General features: G+C 32.2%; 1 protein-coding gene across 2 annotated transcripts in view; it reads left to right on the top strand.

The window, feature by feature from the left end:
- Window positions 1–18,900, top strand: part of LOC100877819 (uncharacterized) — a 688,459-nt gene that overhangs the window by 366,115 nt on the left and 303,444 nt on the right. The window lies entirely within an intron of this gene.

Genomic DNA, 18,900 nt, shown 5'->3' with positions numbered 1-18,900 from the left:
GTGTGTTTGTTTAGTGTGGATTTCGGAAATTGTACTATTATTATACGGAAGACATCAAATATGACAGTCACCCTTTTTACTTGACAATCCCATTGTCATACAACGTTATACTTCAAAATTAATGAAGAATTTTCGCATCGTAAATTCACTCATGAGGTAAGCGTCCGAGTATTCTTTAATTTTATGTCGTTAAACAAATAATCATTTTTTCTAATTACCTAAAGAAACTGCGCTTGATCTTTACCTTTATTTTTGCTTAATCCATACAATTAGTTTCGTTAATAAATTTATACTTATTAATAGTTGTGAATTTTATAATTACTTACCGGCTGACATATTACCGATGATGGTAACTATGTTACCGATATCGCGCGATTTGTTTGTTCACGACCAGGGTCAACCGTCACGCTTGCATCCGTCGCTCTCGCATCTGAGCGCGCGCTATTCTCGCGCTCTGATTGGTCAGTGTTTTTCATTAATAATTCAAAAACTAAGCTTTAACCAGCATTTTGGTAAAGGAAAAAGTTGTTCAGAATCACCCCAGCTACCACCCCCTGAAATTATGCCCACCAGTAGCCGAACACCCTGTATATACAATTTTTTCCTACTTTTTACGGAGAAATAATTTGAGATTTATTTTCGAAGAGGGTCAGCCCTTTTCATGCGATAATCTGTTACGTTTTTAACAATTAGACAATATCAGATGTTTATTGTGCCATCGGTAGCCAGGGAAGGTCCAGCGAACAGGTAAAAATCCGCTGCGGTACCAGTCGTCGCTTTACGGAACATAGGTTTCTATGACCAATTAAACTTTTAGCCGGAGGTATAAGTTCATTTATTTGACTTCAAACAAAGTTAAACTGGCACAAAGCATAACAGATGCAATTCATATGTTTTATACAATTCATAAAGAATGGGCATATACAAATATAAAAATGCAATAAGAGGTTTAATGACTGGACGTATGTCTAAATCTTGCCAAATTTTGCGAATTAAGAGGAAATAGAACAAGCTTCTACTTAAAAACCTGTCAATATTTTTTTGATCCGTGTGAACCAGAAAATACTGTTTTGCTTCTTGATTCATAGAAGAGATATAGTGAGAAGTTACGACGATCAATGTCTAGGTAAGAAACAGTGTAAGAAACAGGAAATATTAAAACTGCCAAAAAATAACATACCGTTTATTCAACCATTTGACGTTAACAGGTTTCGAAGTTGAAAAAATTTTGTTCGACAAATTTCTAATCCTTTAATTTTATTAAATTTAGATACAAATTAATTCACAAAAGACAATGTAATAAAAATTGATAAAGCTAAAGTTGAATGCTTGCTTCTGAAGATTATGCTATATAGTGTGCACAATAATGAAATTCAATGAAGAAATTCATTATTAAAAGTCAAATAAATAAACGTATACCTTCGGCTAAAAGTTTCATTGGCCATAGAAACCCATGTTCCGTATAGCGACGACAGGTACGGCGGCGGATTTATACCTGTTCGCTGGAAATTCCCTGGCTACCGATGAAACAATAAACATCTGACATTGTTCAATTGTTAAAAACATGACAAATTATCGTATAGAAAGGGCTCACCCTCTTCGAAAACAAATCTCAAATCATTTCTCCGCAAAAAGTAGGAGAAAATTGTATATGCAATAATTATTGCAAAATTGCAATAAACAAAAAATTCCAAAAACACGTATCCCCTATTTTGATCCATATTTTTCGTATACAAATCTGCAAAAAAATCGAACTGCATTTAGGGTGAAAAATTGAAAAAAAGTCCAATTTTTTAATATATTATTTAAATAAATAATTTCTCCCGAAATTTTTGTCACTAACTAAATTCCTGACTAAAAACTACAAAAAAAAAAAAAAAAAAAAAAAAAATTCACCTTCCTACACTCTCTAGTTTCCGAGATATTAAAGAATATGTGTTTTCAACCCCGAACTTTGAGGGCTACTTTCACCCCCTCAACATGCATGTCCGCAGATATAAAAAAATACTTGTCAAATGATTTTTGAAAAGCTACCACATATGTAAATTTCATTAAAATCCGCGTGTAACACCTTGGTGATGTCCCTTGTTAGTTGTGTGCAACTGAAGGAAAACTGTACTGGTACTCGAACTTAATGACTGTTCAGAATACTAAGCAGTCAATCTAAATAAAACAAAAACATTCAACTTTACCGAAAATATTTTTTATCACTATTATTTAAAAGCTCTTTATTAATGTCTTTCAATACTTTCACGATATGATCTAAAAGGAAAGACAGCTATTTTATTGTATGCCGCAGTAGTTAGATAAAATATTTTATTTTATAGTTTAGATCATTAAAGAAAAACTTTATTTTCAGAATTATTCATACTGTTTAAAACAGAAAAACATAATTTCGATCATTGAAAGCAAATCTACTGAATAAGATGATATTAAGTTTTATATGTCATTATTGTTATTCGAAATTGGACACTTTCCGGTCATAATATTGAAAAATTCGATTATTCGATTATCGTACTCATATTAATTTATTTGTTTATAAACAAAACTGCAGTCAAATATTTTGTATTTAAAGTACTTCGCAGCAACAACATACATGTAAATGGCAAGATATTGTGTATTACATTGAAAGTATGTACAAAAAGATGTTACGTGGGTCTTAACAGTAAAACTACAAAACTGGTTAAATGACCGGTTCACTAGTTTCTTATTTTAAATTGCAAAAATTGTTAAGATACTTTTTTCCGAAATGTGTGTTAATGTTTATCGACATAAAAAGTTAATGTGTATATTCAATTATATTTAATCATTTGATTACTTATCCTTAACTTTATTTTTAATTTCAAATTATATGTGCATCCAGTTATTGATGCTGTTACGTGCGGGAAGCGCGCGTATAAAGCCTCGAAGATTTGTTTGCCCTAACAATATTAATTGTTAACGGGACTTAATGTTTTGTGGATCCGGAGATACGCTAGTCCCATACGGGCCCTTTCACAAGATCGCAATGATTATATGATATGACGGAGGCAATAAAAGAAATGTAATTCAAAATAATTAAAAGATACAAAAGATTATATTTTATAAAATATGAAGAGATTAGAATGGTAGCGTATATAATATAATGTGAATCACAATGAACTGAACAAAAATATTGTAAATATCCGAGACGCGCAATTCGTAGATTCGAAGGAGAAACAATTACTCAAATACAAAATAATTTTATAATCCAGTGAGGGAAATCCCAAAGTTAAATAATTAACTACTGGATCTACTTGCCGAAAAATTCATAAAATAGCTGGAAGAATAAAGGAAACAACTCACCGAAATATGTGTACTTGAATGAATTTAGAATTAACAACCTCTTGCAAAATGTGTAATGCCAATTACGCCTGGTTCCTGGGAAGAACACACACACATGAAAGCGCTCCACCAATGATAATTTTGAACTAACCAATTGTGAAATTCAATTAAACTATAAAATAAAATTATACGTTAAAAATTGAAAAGAATAAAATTGAATGTGATTAAATGGAAAAATAGAATAATTAATTGAATTGAAAATTTAATGTGATTATATAACGCGAAAGTTTTACGTGAAGATAGAGTCTTTGTCTGAATTTTGCACTTTAACAAATTCTAGAACAAACTCGTCTCTAAGCCACTTCACGGACCCTCGACACGCACCTCGCGATTATACACCGAAGAGTGTCGCAACTTGCACCTCTCGGAGAAGACCAGAGTGGGCCTAGTCCGAAATTGTTTATGTTGCATTGATATGCGCCTAACGAATTAGGCTGCGAGGCTAATGCGTAAGAGACCGTGATTCGTTAATTAGGCGGTGATGGTGGGTGCATGTGTTCCTCCCTTGTCCAGCTCTTATCTTTCTCTCTTTCTATATAGTTCTTTCCTTTACCCTTGAGCTATGGATTGTTAATTAGCTATTGAATAATTTTACATGCATAACCAATGCAATATAAAATGTTAATCTGTATACATTATAGAAATTTAGAATGAACATTATCTATTTCGTTTTACAATTATTAAAGTTAAATCGCGCTCGGTGCTGTAACTATTGTGGAACTGATTGACGTGTGCGTATTCATAATAACGGTATAAAGAAATACTATGGGTAATTTATATAATTTTGTACTGTTACAAAGACAATTTCTATTGTAATTTTATATTGCGTCGCGGGCCCTTGAGGAACATTCCAGAACGCTTGGCGTTATCGGACCACACGAGTGTGACTTCTGTTTATATTCGGCGGTTCGGAGAAATGAAATGATCTAAGATTTTGGCCGTGGGACCACGTTGATTTCAAGGAAGGAATGTGTTATATTAACAATCATAGTTTAGTCGCCAAAAGATAGTCTATCTAATAAACATTGAAAGACCGTTACTGCGTTCGATCAGGGTGTTCCCAGAATGCAATACGCATTATCGATACACATCCGGTCGGTCAAAACTACAAAGGAAATTTTGAAAAAGATTCCTGTTCGGAACGTAACAATACGCTTAATGTCAACAATATATGTATTTCAAGGTCAAGGTTATTGAAAGTAGGTTTCAATAACTCATTCTTACTTCAACTTTTCTCCATGGAACCATACTTTATTTAGTTACTATCTAAAACGGCATCAATGCAAGACTAAATAAATACGTACAGATCCATGCAAAAGTTCAAAAAGTCTTGCATATTCTATTAAATAAATAGTACTCTGTTATTTGTTTATAATGATCTGATCTCGTGTTCTATTAAATTAAATTTTATAAGTTAATATTCGTCTGAATTAAATCCATATTTTTGAACTCAAGATCTCCTAAAGGTCATAGTATGTAGATCACTGAATTCATTTTAATATTAGTTACCGCGATATGAAATCAAAAAAATGTAATGTAATTCTAAAAAATTGTGTTAATCTCCATTTCCTATCGGAGAAGTATTTTGTGGTGACTTTAAATATTGAAATTTGGAGCTAACGGTCTTCACCGATCTAAACACTGATTTCACTAGAAATTTATGGAAAACATCAAAGGAAATAATTTTTCAAAACTATAGCACGCAACTCTCTATAAGAAGAGAGAAATTTTAATTTAAATGTTTGTAATTTCTAATTAACTATTTAAGAATAGAATAAAATTAAGTATACTGGCTGACGAAAGAGTACTAGGTCTTTCTGAACCAAAAGTTACTTACTAGTTGTGACATAATTGCTAAATCTTCAGCAAATAACAATATAGAAAAGTAAATGATAACTAAATCGTTTCTATTATAATGAAAATGTGTCATAGATCTGTCTAAGTATCATCACTAATTTTCATTATCAGCTTGCAAGTAAGTTTTAGATCCATTTCTAGTGAATACTTAACAAAGGCGTCACGTTTCTTGTTTCAGTATTGAAACACAAAACTTCTCAACAATATCACTGTCATTTGAAAATTAATTTCGAATTATGGTTTATTTTATTTAAACGAAAAATGTCTTAGAATGACTTCGGCGAAAATTTTAACTGTGATGTATCTGAAAGCGAAGCTGATTGATAATAATATATAAATAAAAATACTTTTCTTTATTAGTGAAGTATTTACTAAATAAAATAACTTTAAGAAAATAAAATAATTTTAAGAAAAAAAATACACCGACTTCGAAATGCACTAAAAAGTATAAAATAATTTCTATTTCCTAATGGAGTAATTTCTATTTCATTCAATCATACAATTACGTAACAGATATGAATGAAACCTATTTACTCGTTAGGTAGTATATTAAATACATTTCAACCTTTTCACTAACAATAAGGTAAATTTCCTCGTACGTTATTTTACTCATATCGGCAAGCAATACCAGGACAGCGAAGCTCGAACGCATAAAGCTGCAGGCAATAAAGCTTATAGTGAAATTCCTTGGCACATAACAGCTGGAAAAACCGGTACACCTCGTTATACTCTTATGATTTCGAACTGTCGTACAATTGCCTATTGATAACATCTTTCTAATAGCATGGTATCATCTGTAAACTGAATAACAATCTGACCTATATTCATCCCTAGATATTGGACCATTGAGAAGCTGATAAGCTAAATTTAATTTTAGTCTTTCCAATACTTAAAAATCTACTTTCTTAACGCTTAAGAATTGAAAGCAACGAAAAATTAATATATTGTTCAAAGCTTTTTGTTAAAAATCTTCAAAGTTATATTTGAAACGTTAAATTGTATTTGACTATTTCACGAATACGATTTATTTCATCGTATTTAAACTGTAATCTGTAACGCGAGTGTGATTATAAGGCAAAGAGGTTAATCGACGCCCCAGTTGATTGGTTCCATTGTTAGCTTAATGGAATTAGTTACGTCACGTGCGAGCGTTTTGTATAAAATGGATCTTGCAATTGATTTCCACATTTATTTATTTCTGTGAAATATCAGTACGGTTTATAGGGGATATTTCATTACTCATCTCGTTTTTAGCTAGCAGTTGTTTTTTGAAAAATTTTACAAAAATATACATATATTTGTATAACATAAAAGTGTGATATGTTTACTTCTATAAGATGAAGTTGAATATACTTTAGTGGACAGTTATCATGAAGAGAATGTGATAATTTTGAGAATTTACAAAATTTTAATTGTATATATTCTCAGCCTAATTTTAATGTTATAATCAGAATTTTCATAGATTATATTGCATTGAACTTCAGATTAAAATAATGTATATACATTAAAGAATATGATTACGTTATTATAATAATTATGTCTACATTGTAATCTTCGATATAAAAATAATAAATTATAGTAAAAATATTAGTGGATGACATTTTAATACTCATTTACCATTTTCATTATTATTCTACAAGTTTTTTTTTAGTAAGCAATTTTGTAGATGAATTACTTCATTCGTCGGGTATTTTTAGACCAATAGAGCCCATTAGTGTCAATAAATAATGCTATAATATCTAAAGTTTTATTAAAATAAATTGGGCTTTAGAAATTAAAAGAATGGTCGATAGGTTCATGAATCACTAATTGACTTGGGCAAAAAAAGCGTAGTATTTATTTGGAAGTAAAATGCAAAATAAGCAAAATAAAGCGAAATAAAATGCGATAAAATTACTGCGTACAACATTTTAAAAACCCAGCAAACAACGCATTATTAAAAAAATGGTATCAGTAACATGTTTACTTTCTTTAATTGATGATAAAAATATATATTATTAATACCAACGATCAATGTAGTCGTTTATAATATACACTGCTCAAAAGAAATATGGCATAGAAAAATTTTAGGCAAAAATTGGCCAAAGGGTATAGCCGAATAAGGTAGTCAAATTAATTAAGTTAATTTCATTGTTGTAATCCATAAATCAATTGTGTGAACGTGAATCCTCTTAAAATTACTTAATGCATCTTTTATGGGAAAATGATATCAAAATTCAAAGCAGAAGTTTGTTTTTCGCGCGAAAAAATCGGTTTTTGATTTGTTTAACTACGGCGCACCTCACCGAAAAATCTGAAAAAATTAGAGAATAGTAGTTGTACTAATATCTAACTACCACATTAATATAAAAGTAGTGCTCCGACATCTTCACTAAAAAATCGCATTTTTTCGGATTTTTTATCAGTTTTTGATTTTTCACGACTACAATTTGCGATCAAAAAATCTGAAAAAATTCTACAATATGCGCTACATGGACCTCAATGTTTTAGAATTTTTGTACGAAATTAAATAGGCAAAAAGGGCCAAAAACTGGAATTTCGCTTTTTCCCTTTTACTACCCCCACGGATGAGATAGGGGGTTGAAACTTGGTGTGAGATGTTTTTTTTGGATATGCTACTGACTGACGAATTGGGTTTCTAATTCGACTCAAGGGCACATTTGACTACCTTATCCGGCTATACCCTTTTACTGATGATAACTCCGTGAAAAATCATGACAAAGTTATGCTCTTTGTTCTAAATTAAAGCTTGAGATCCCTACTTTAATACCCTGTAGTTTGATTTTAGATTTGATGCATCCCTACCACAATAACGCCGTAAATGTGAGGTCATGTTTGCAATATTGAAAATTACAAAGTTTGACGAAATGAATGAACTAGCAACATTTTTGTTTGGTGATACTGTTTGCAGCAGCATAAAGTCCAAACCTTCATCTTTAATTTCCAGTATGTAAGACGCCGCTACCATTTTTTCCCGCAAAGATACAGAACTTTAAAGAAACCCTTGCATTTATGGCACATACCGCCGACATTAGCATTACCCGATATGCACCTCGGAGAGGTTGCTGAACAGATTTTGCACATCATATGGCTCTGACAAGAGCCTTTTTTGTGTGTATTTGTGTGTGAGTATCTGTGTGTGTGTGTATGTTTGAATTCTAATAACGCGTGTTTCCTCCGAGTTTTTGAATTACCCCTTGCAGACGATTACTCATGTTAATGCAAGCCCTAATTTCTTCCTGTGGAATGTCACTCCAAATTTGAGTTAGGACTCGCGACAAGTCTTGCAGATTGGCAGGTTGCCTTGTTAAGGGGGAAGACCAGTATGACACCTTAAAAAAATCGATTTTTTTTTATCATCTTAAAAAATTCTCCCTTCTTTCCTACGTATAATGCCGAAAACCGGGTTTAAAAATTCGAAAAACTCTCGTCGCTAGACCTGTTTCCGTATCGCACATAAACTATCCCTCGTATGCACATCTAACTTTAACCTCGTTTTTCTCGGAACACCATTTTTGGACCTTGCAACCAGCCTACAGCCTAAACGGAGGTTCAGATCACCTTGAAATTTTTTGTGGTAGTATTTCAAATCAATGGCTATTGGCCTAACCTAAAACATCCCAGAAAACAAATCTAATTTTGGAGAAAAAAAATAAAATGTCGGAAAAATTTGCGTAATTACGTGTTTTGCCACTTTGATAATTTTTATATGCTATTGGGTTGAATAATCAAATCAGGTCGGAGGTTAGGCCGAAAACAGCATCGATTTCCTTATAATTTTATTTTATGCATTTCTGACGACTCGTTTGATCTGTACCCTGGTTATAGTGAGGAAGTGTACCGAAGTGTAGACCATCTATCTTTTTTTGTTTTTAACTATACCGCCCTTATTTGCACTGATTTTTTTTGTTAATATTTAAATAAAGGTCCATTTTAACCAAATTCATCAAAAGATTTGATTTTTCTTAAGCGACAAAACTCTGACGATCTTTTAAAGATAGGCCCGCTTTAGGTTGCGTCATACTGGTCTCCCCCTTAAATTTCTATAGGGTTCAAATCTGGACTTACTGCAGGATATGGAAGCAATCGAATTGGGTCTGCAAAATTCGAGAATGATTCTCAACGAGGCTTCTCGACGATAATTCATACACATATACAGATACTCACACACAAATACACACAAAAAAGGCTCTTGTCAGAGCCATATGATGTGCAAAATCTGTTCAGCAACCTCTCCGAGGTGCATATCGGGTAATGCTAATGTCGGCGGTATATGCCATAAATGCAAGGGTTTCTTTAAAGTTCTGTATCTTTGCGGGAAAAAATGGTAGCGGCGTTTCACATACTGGAAATTAAAGATGAAGATTTGGGCTTTCTGCTGCTGTAAACAGTATCACCAAACAAAAATGTGGCTAGTCCATGCATTTCGTCAAACTTTGTAATTTTCAATATTGCAAACATGACCTCACATTTACGGTGTTATTGTGGTAGGGATGCATCAAATCTAAAATCAAACTACAGGGTATTGAAGTAGAGATCTCAAGCTTTAATTAAAAAAAAAGAGTATAACTTTGTCATAATTTTTCACGGAGTTATCATCAATAAAATTTGGTCAATTTTTGCCTAAAATTTTTCTATGCCATATTTTTTTTGAGCAGTGTATTTGAAAAATTTTTAATTTAGTGGACCGAAAAAAATTAACTTGAGATTCATCTTCATTCAAAGCAGCTGGCAATGACGTCACAGCGTTACCATTGGTTTAAAAAGTAGCAATAGTGTACAAATTCTCCTATTACTCATACATCACCAGATCGTAAACACTTCGGCAAACCACTTGAAAATCTCTGCGAGTTTAGAATTCCGTCAATCGTGGAATTCCATTCGTGGCTCTAACAACGATAGCGTGCACCTTGCTGTTCCCACGTGTTCATTTTCCCATTGATGTTGGCGCTTTCAAAAAATTCGAGACATCGCACTCACACCCTCAAAAATTCCACATGCGAATCAACATACCGTGATAAAGTTACCGTAGTAAAATTTCTCAGCGTGTATACGAAGATGTGGCTGGTACGCGCCACCACCTTACGGTTCCAAACGGTCACCAAATAGCTGGGATCTAAACTGCATTCACACTAGTTATATTAACGCGTTCATTACAAACGCTACGGATCTAAATTAATTATAGTTATAACGTATAAAGTAGATTCCCATCACACTCATTGTCGATTGAACAATTGATGAGTTCAAAAACAGAGCAATATCGAATATTGTTGATTTCCCTAGAGTCAACAACAACATAGGAAAGCAGAGGAACCATTACGCACTACAAGTCTTGAAACACATTATATCGAACTTGTATGTATTTTGTGTTTAACAATGTACTGGGTATATGTTTACACATAACAGGTGAAATATCCCCTACATTACTATTCTTGCTAAAGAAGTTTGGCGCATTTGTTAATATATAAATTCAAAATACATATTTTAAAGGATTAAAAGAAATAATTGTAACTTCCATATATTATCGATATCATTAATTTTACTGTCAAAGTTAAACACAGCTGTGCTTATCTAGATAAAATTTCACATATATGTATGTTTCACTTCATCAATATACTATATGATCCAAATCAGACTAACTTACTCATCACAATATTTGGGCACTTCCCAACGTGTTAGACATTTGCGGTCTTTTTATACAATTCCTCTCATCAACAATTGGGAATGTAAAAACTATCAACTGTTCAGGAGATCTAACTGAATAAGATAGTTAAAAATGTCCTTGAGTCTGAAACACCCAATACATCAATCAATAGCATATCCAAAAAAAGTCTCACACCAAGTTGTACAGTTATTTACAACTGTAGTTGTAAAAAATGAAAAAAAAAATGGAGAAAAATGTGATTTTTTATTAAAGATGTCAGAGCACTACTTTTATATTATAATGGTACTTACGTATTGACACAACTGCTATTATCCAATTTTTTCAGATTTTCCGGTGAGGTGCGTCATAGTTAAAAAAATAAAAAACCGAGACATTAGTCTAAAAAAGTACTTATCGCGTCGAATTTGCATGTCTTCTTTTTCACATTCATAGTTGGTGCAAAGGATATATTAATTAAAGAAATAAAATTCATTTATTAATTAATTTTATATCATAATTGGTTATATTCTGGAATGTAAAACGTTATTATAATGATATCATTGGTGAAGAGGTAAGGAGTCCTGCCACCTAATAGTTACATGTTTTTTGGGCACAGGCTTGCACCCCGTTGGACTTACAGGGAAAGACACGCAAGTGTCCCCCTCCGATTTTAATGAAACTTCGTAGGTTTGTTAAGCAGGTAAAAATAAGGGACACGTATTATTTAAGTTTCAACACCTTTTGGCTATCTCGAAAACCATACGAGATACATTAAAACTTCTAATAGGAAAGTTGTATGGTTTCTTGCGTATAATAACAGGATGTTAACGGATTTTGCAAAATACAATTTGTTTATAACAAAAAATTTTTCTTAATTTTATTTTACAATTTATTCAAATTTGTATAATGACAAAAAGTGTAGAGAATTTTATTACAAATCCATTGGTATATATATATACGATATTGCCTCTTACAATTCCTCAGATTTTTATCATAAAGGTTCGCGCGCGCGCCCGCTGACGCTCCATACTATACTAAATCGAATGAAGTCGGACGATATTACACTGTCAGTCAATATTATTTATAAGCATAAATGAAAGGCAATTACATTTGCGTTGTAATTAACATTTATCGTTAAAGTACAGAGGTATTCTATATGTTAATTTTATTAGGTACTGAACAGTTTGAATAAGTTAGGGAACATAATCACGGCAATGGTGGTATTGCTCGAAGAAATGATTCAAACGGTTTTCGATGCACCATGCACATGAAATAACTGCTGCGTCACTACATATGTGGCATAGCAGTTCATTATGTGATGCATAGCAAAATACGGGATTTTGAAAATGAGGTCTTGACGATATGTATTTACTTGATACCATGGAGTATTTGAACCTCGATTACAGCAGACTATGTTCAAGGCGATGACTTTTTTTGTTATGGCATCGACATCCGGAAAACTTACAAAAGAAAATTTTAATAAAAAAAATTTAAAGGTCTATCAACCTAGTTGATGGAAGTTTATTCTCCAAATACAAACGACAAAACAACTCTATTATTAGATCCTTGGAGCGGGTATTCTCGTCGTAGTGTTGACGAAGCTACTCCGATAAATAACGAAATAACGTTATTTATCATTCCAATTGGAACTACAAAATATTTACAACCATTAGACGTGTACGGATTTCGCGTATAGAAAAATTTTGTTCGTCGTTTTTCGCACATAGTTGTTATATTGCAATATAACATTAATCTCCACACACGAGATAGCATTCTAAAACTACAATCACTTGTTCATAATCAGTTTTCTTCACCACGATTTGAAAATTTCATTAAGTGATCATGATATAAAAGTGGATACATATCGTCAAGATCACCTCATTTTCAAAATCCCAAAGAATTTTGCTATGCATACGACAATGAACTACTATGCCATATGCTTGGTATCGAAAACCGTTGTGTTTGAAACATTTCTTCGAGGAATACTTTTATTGCTGCGATTATGTTCCCTAACTTATTCAAACTATTCGTTACCTAATAAAATTCACATATAGAATACCTATGTACTTTAACAATAAGTGTTTTGTAATACAAATATAATAAAATTAGCAGTTATGTATAACGCAAATATAATTGTTTTTTATTTATGCTTAAAAATGATGTTGACTGGTAGTGTAATATCGTTCGATATGATTCTGTTTAGTATCGTGCGGCGCGTTGCGGGCGCGCACGCGTAATGTTTATAATAAAAATCTGAGGAATTCTAGGAGGCAATATTGTATATATACCAATGGATTTGTAATAAAATTCTCTACACTTTTTGTCATTATACAAATTTAAATAAATTGTAAAATAAAATTATGAAAAATTTTTTTGTTATAAACAAATTGTATTTTGCAAAATCCGTTAACATCCTGTTATTATACGCAAGAAACCATACAACTTTCCTATTAGAAGTTTTAATGTATCTCGTATGATTTTCGAGATAGCCAAAAGGGGTCGAAACTTCAAGGGCTCGTTTCACCCCTTAAACCCGCGTCAATCCTACGAACAAACCTACGAAGTTTCATCAAAATCGGAGGGGGACACTTGCGTGCCTTTCCTTGTTAGTCTTTTTACTGTATGTTATTCATTTTTTTCTCTTTTGTAATAAATTTAATATAGGTTCAAAATATTTGTTAACTGCAGTTATACATTTTTACAATCACAGGATAAAGAGAAATAGTATTATATACAATATGTTTACTATTATATTAAATATTTTTGCATATACTATCATATACATTTTCATTTTACTAGGACGATGTAGAAATGTGTAACAATAATTCAAAAACATTTGATTCTATATTAAAATTAGTACAAAAAGGATAACATAATATTAAAAAACTAAGTCCAGTAAGGCGCGAACCTGCGCCCTAATCGCAATCTTGAATCGTATAAAATGAGCCATAATATTAATTCCCCGAAATCGTTTGTCGGAATGGGACTTAAATTTCCGGATGGACAATCATCTATGCGAATCTCGTGAAAACTACGCCAACCATTTTTTACGTCCTATAAGATATCACAAGAAGTATAATAAAACCGTAAAGATTCCGAGGGTCTCCTTTTAAAGACATAAGTCATTGACTTGTTAATAAGTAGTCTTTCGATAATAAATTTCTTAATGACATGATTATGTTTCTCTTAAGAAATTATACAATACTTCATCGACTTTATCGTAATGTAAATTTGTTATTCAATTATTGCCACCTGTATTGGGGAGGGTCTAGTTGTTATATTTTTATTGTGTTTTAAATTGTAGGAAAAAGTATATTAATTGAACTATATTCTTTTACTATAGTATGTTTGGCAAAGAAGGAATTAAAAACATAATTTACGTTATGAATTCTATAGTTACAATTTGGTTATTCTGTTATGATATTAATTCTACATATAATATATTAAGTATCATAGAAAAAATTGAAGTATATATTATATGTGACATATTTGAAGTTAATATATATACTTAATATATTGAATTAAATAGTTACATTATTCTCACGTAAATTAAATACATTCACCTTAAAAAAATATAAAATTGCAATGCTGCAAAAATCAGCAATTCATGGGATTTTTCAAATTATAACGTAAAAGATTGCATTTTTAATTAAAAATACCTTACAAACAGTGAATTTTATTAACCTTGTCTCTAAGTGGTTTCTTCACACTGAATGTTTCAGAGAATGGATCTACATAAAAAAAAGTTATTGTTCTACATATTTAGGACAGTACTAATGACCTTGAAATTTCGTAAGAAAGAGATAGAAGAAAAATTGAAATTGGAAATATTTGAAATAATGTAACTTTGTTCAGAGTCAACTTTTAATGCAATACTTACGGTATAGATACTACATAATAACATAATAACCAAATTGTAACTGTAGGTAATGACGCTGTATATTACATTTTCGACGTTGTTCCTAATAAAATCACAGTTTCATTACAACTGTGCTTAATGCACCTTTCAGTAATATGCACTAAGAAAAATTTATAATTGAGAAAAGCCCGAAATAGGTCGAAATCTTGCAATAAAGCACATGCTTTCTTTAATACATTATACCGATTCAAATACACTGTTAGTCAAAATTATAAGCTCATATTCTCAAATTGAATTCAACTCAATTTTAAACTACTTTTAGCAATATCTTATATTTTTTGTGCAGACAATTAATTACTGCTGCATGAAACTACAAGTTCATTTATAAAACGTTATTTACTCAGTAATTAATTTTAACAGAAATTTTTTAAAATAATTAATTACTGCTCCATTATAATCTTATTTCCTTTACAAAGTTCTCAATTAAATTTCTTCTTATATTGTGTCAATAATAGTTTATAAATGAACTGTCAAATAGTTTTCGTTTTTGTTACAAATACAGTTTACAAATAATCTACACACATTTTCAATAATTAAAAGTTTCAAGTGTTACATGGATAAAACTTTATAAAAATGTAATCAAAACCCCTGTTAAGAGCATGATATAATTAATTACTAAACAAATGATTTTTACACAAATGATCTTACAGCTGTAGCCATGTTGCAGACGGAATTTGAAAAATGCAATAATGCATTATATATATAAAAATTGCAAAGCTTAGTCTCATAGCACATACATACAATTTTAACCATCAATATAGATTGATAACGAACATGAAATGTTCATATCTAATATTTCAAATTTGAACTCCGATACAGTGTGAAAGCAGCGACACCTTGACGCTTATCTGGCGCCACAGAGAATGGCCAGTCTGAAACGGGCTTAACGACTCGAAGTAGGTATAGAGTATACCTACTCTGGAGGTAGTGGCGGCACAAACACACGCACTGACACAACGTTCGAGCGTGGTATAGTACGCCGGCAAAGTTTCGCGTCTCGAACGAAGCAAGTAGTCGTGCTCAGAATCGCGGAGCTTCAGCTCGGTTTAGCGACGCCGTCTTGCGACCCGACTTGGCTCTCTTCGAACAGGCGAGAAACGAACGGAACGCGGCTCCTCTGAATACCTGTTCTTTGGCCCTCTCTCGCACCTGGCCACCAGGGAGAACGATCCAGTGCATTCCGTGAAAACGGCGACCATCCTATTCCAACAGGCTCTGTTCGCGACGCAACGCCTCGCTTCGGTCTGATTTATGCACGGTGATACACGTGATTTGTGCGCGACGGGAACACGGTTTCCGGTGATCCGCCGCTGGGAAACACGGACACGCTTGTCCTGTGGAGCACCTCTGCTGTTTGTGGTGAATCGAGGAAGCGAATTTTCTCGTGGCATTCGCTCCAGTTTAACCATCTAGCTTCCTGTGGGAGCCTGTTGTTTCGCGTTCGAACGGTGATCGGTAATTTGTGAGCGTCGGAAATACCGACGGCTAAAAACTGGCCGTCCTTCCGAGCAGTTGAACGGTGGTTGCCGTTCCGGCTTTGTGGTGTGACAGAAACAGCCCCTGTTTCAAAGGACCACTCAATTTCCATGAAACTCTTCTGAGGAATATAAGGAAGAGTGAGACGCGTCTGGATACGCTCTGAATTCCATGTTGACCATTATACTGTGGGCGAAGTTATATTGCGCATTGTTGAATAAGACGCGGCAGGTGCGTTCAGAAATCAGTGACAATCTTTATGCGCCTATGAATGACAGAAAAATTAAACGTGTAGTTAATAACATAGTTTTTGGTGCAGTATTACGTTCAAGAGTTTGATGATTTGACCGGTTCGCAGTGCTAAATTTATTTACTTAAGCAAGATCGTGCCACCTAAGGAAAAGGAATTTTTAAGTGAATTATGTGATGTACCGAAATTTAATTCGCTGTTAAGAAATGTGGAGATATGTTACAATTATAAGTGCATTAGAAGTGAGAAAACATTGAGAGTGATCGTAAATACATATTATCTTTCAAGATATTATATTCATCTAAAATAAATTAATGTGGGAAGCTGATTTTTTCCAATTAATTTATTCTTACATAAAATATATGATGAAGTTTGGTAATCAAGGTGTCAATTACAGTTGTGTTAAATACTGTATAATTAATCATTTTATATTTTTTTTAATTTGACATAAAAAACTAAAATAACTTGATTTTCCAACTAGATTTCAGTGCTTATTAAATATAAATAAATGCAAATAACAGGAGAAATTTTTAAATTGTTTCATGCATACATAAAACATCGTGTTTCAGAGAGTTCTGCAATCATTTATGAATTAGTGTCAGTTACAATATTAGGAATTTCCTGTTTTCTTAAAATTTGTAAAAAAGCTAAAACACTGATTTTATGACCAAATTTGCCATACTCATATAAAATAAATGATATGATGAAAATCTTATCTTTAATAGCCGTGAATTTGTTTCATAAAAAGAGTATCAGTTAATCTACATTGATTTATGAGTAATATACTATTCCCTTCGTTATGCACAAAGAATTAGCGTAAATTGATTTTGTAATTGAATTTACAATATCTATTGAAAATAAATTAACACGAGTAAAAGTTGTTCTTTTAACAATGATTCACCCACATGTAAAATATTACATTTAAAAAAGCTATTGATTCGTTGGGAAATTATGACATGTATCGATTATCTTTATATTAATATATATATCATTAAAATTTCGTTCTGTTATGTTGAATCATGCACAAGAAGCTAATATAACATGATTTTCTAACTAAAGTTACAATGTTTACAGCAAGTAAAATAATAAGAAATGATGAAATATTATATTCTAAAAACTTAGACATTAATTCAATAATCAACATTTACATCAATTTATGGCCAATAAATTCCTATTTTCGTTTTGGAGATTTGATTTACTATTAGTCTTGGAGATTTATGACTTGTGAAAAACTACATCACCCAAATGCTTTCCATTTTCGGCTTCACATAAACAGACCCTTCTTACGGCCTATTCATTGCTATAATGTTCTTATCACTGCCTCAGTATTATCCTGTAATTCTTGCACGCTTGGGCAAATCAAATCAAATGATAAATCAATTACGATACCATGTTGAAACCGTTATATTAGGCAATAAATCTTTGATCAGATAAAACCATTTCCGGAGTTAAAATGTCGGCGATATGTTTTTTTCAGGAACAGAACGTTGATATTTTAAATAAAATTCCACAATTTTTATTCTTTATTGAATGGTATATATCTCTATATTTCTTTGAAAACCTGTAGAAAAAATAGCAAAAGAATCGATAAACAAAAAAATTTGTATTGATTTTAAAATGGTTCATCACATAATCCAATTACGTAATATTGCACTGAAAGATAAACAGAGGTTCAGAAGTAGACAGGTATATTCAAAGATCCACGATTTTACACAAATTGTATGGATGAATTGTGTAAAAACTCAGGCAACACGTTACCTGGTGCTGAATTACGTTCAGCGATCGTGTCTGTATTTCCAAATGAGGCATTTGCATCGCTCCAAGGTCGGCTGATTCACGCGTCTTATAAGAAAACCAAAAATCTTCCTATCTGGAACTCCAAGGACCGCCGACACGTTACTGTTACGAAATGTAATTTCGCAATTGTATTTGTTTGAAGAAAGATTGTTATGGTCTGTGATGCACTTTCAGTAACCATCGTTTTTCTTAAACCACTCATTTGTAATATACATATATCTCTAAATAATAAAGCCAAGAAGTTGTCTGACTGCGGCGAACGTCGTGAGATCCCCTTCCTGACTTTTGTTTACCTTTTGTTTTAGTAGATTAATGAGTAATTTAAAAACAGAGTCTTTTAAAACCTAATTGTCGTTGACTGAAGTCAACGACTAACTGGCCTACTAGTTTTAAAACAAAGAATGAGTGATTGAGTAAAAAATATTGCTTTTGCTACTGTTAAATTCTTCATATTTTAATGTTTAAAGGCATTGATCACTATTTGCAAACCGTCAGTGTGAGGAGACGTGCATTTACTAGCACTGACAGATAGCTAATTTTTCAATTAGAAAATTGGGAAATATGGAAATTCTTTATTTCAAAAATTTGAAGATT

The sequence above is a fragment of the Megachile rotundata genome, chromosome 7 (assembly GCF_050947335.1).
Source record: "Megachile rotundata isolate GNS110a chromosome 7, iyMegRotu1, whole genome shotgun sequence".
Taxonomy (NCBI): Eukaryota; Metazoa; Arthropoda; class Insecta; order Hymenoptera; family Megachilidae; genus Megachile; species Megachile rotundata.
The sequence above is the reverse complement of the archived record's forward strand: the minus strand, read 5'-3'. Positions and strand labels throughout refer to the sequence as shown.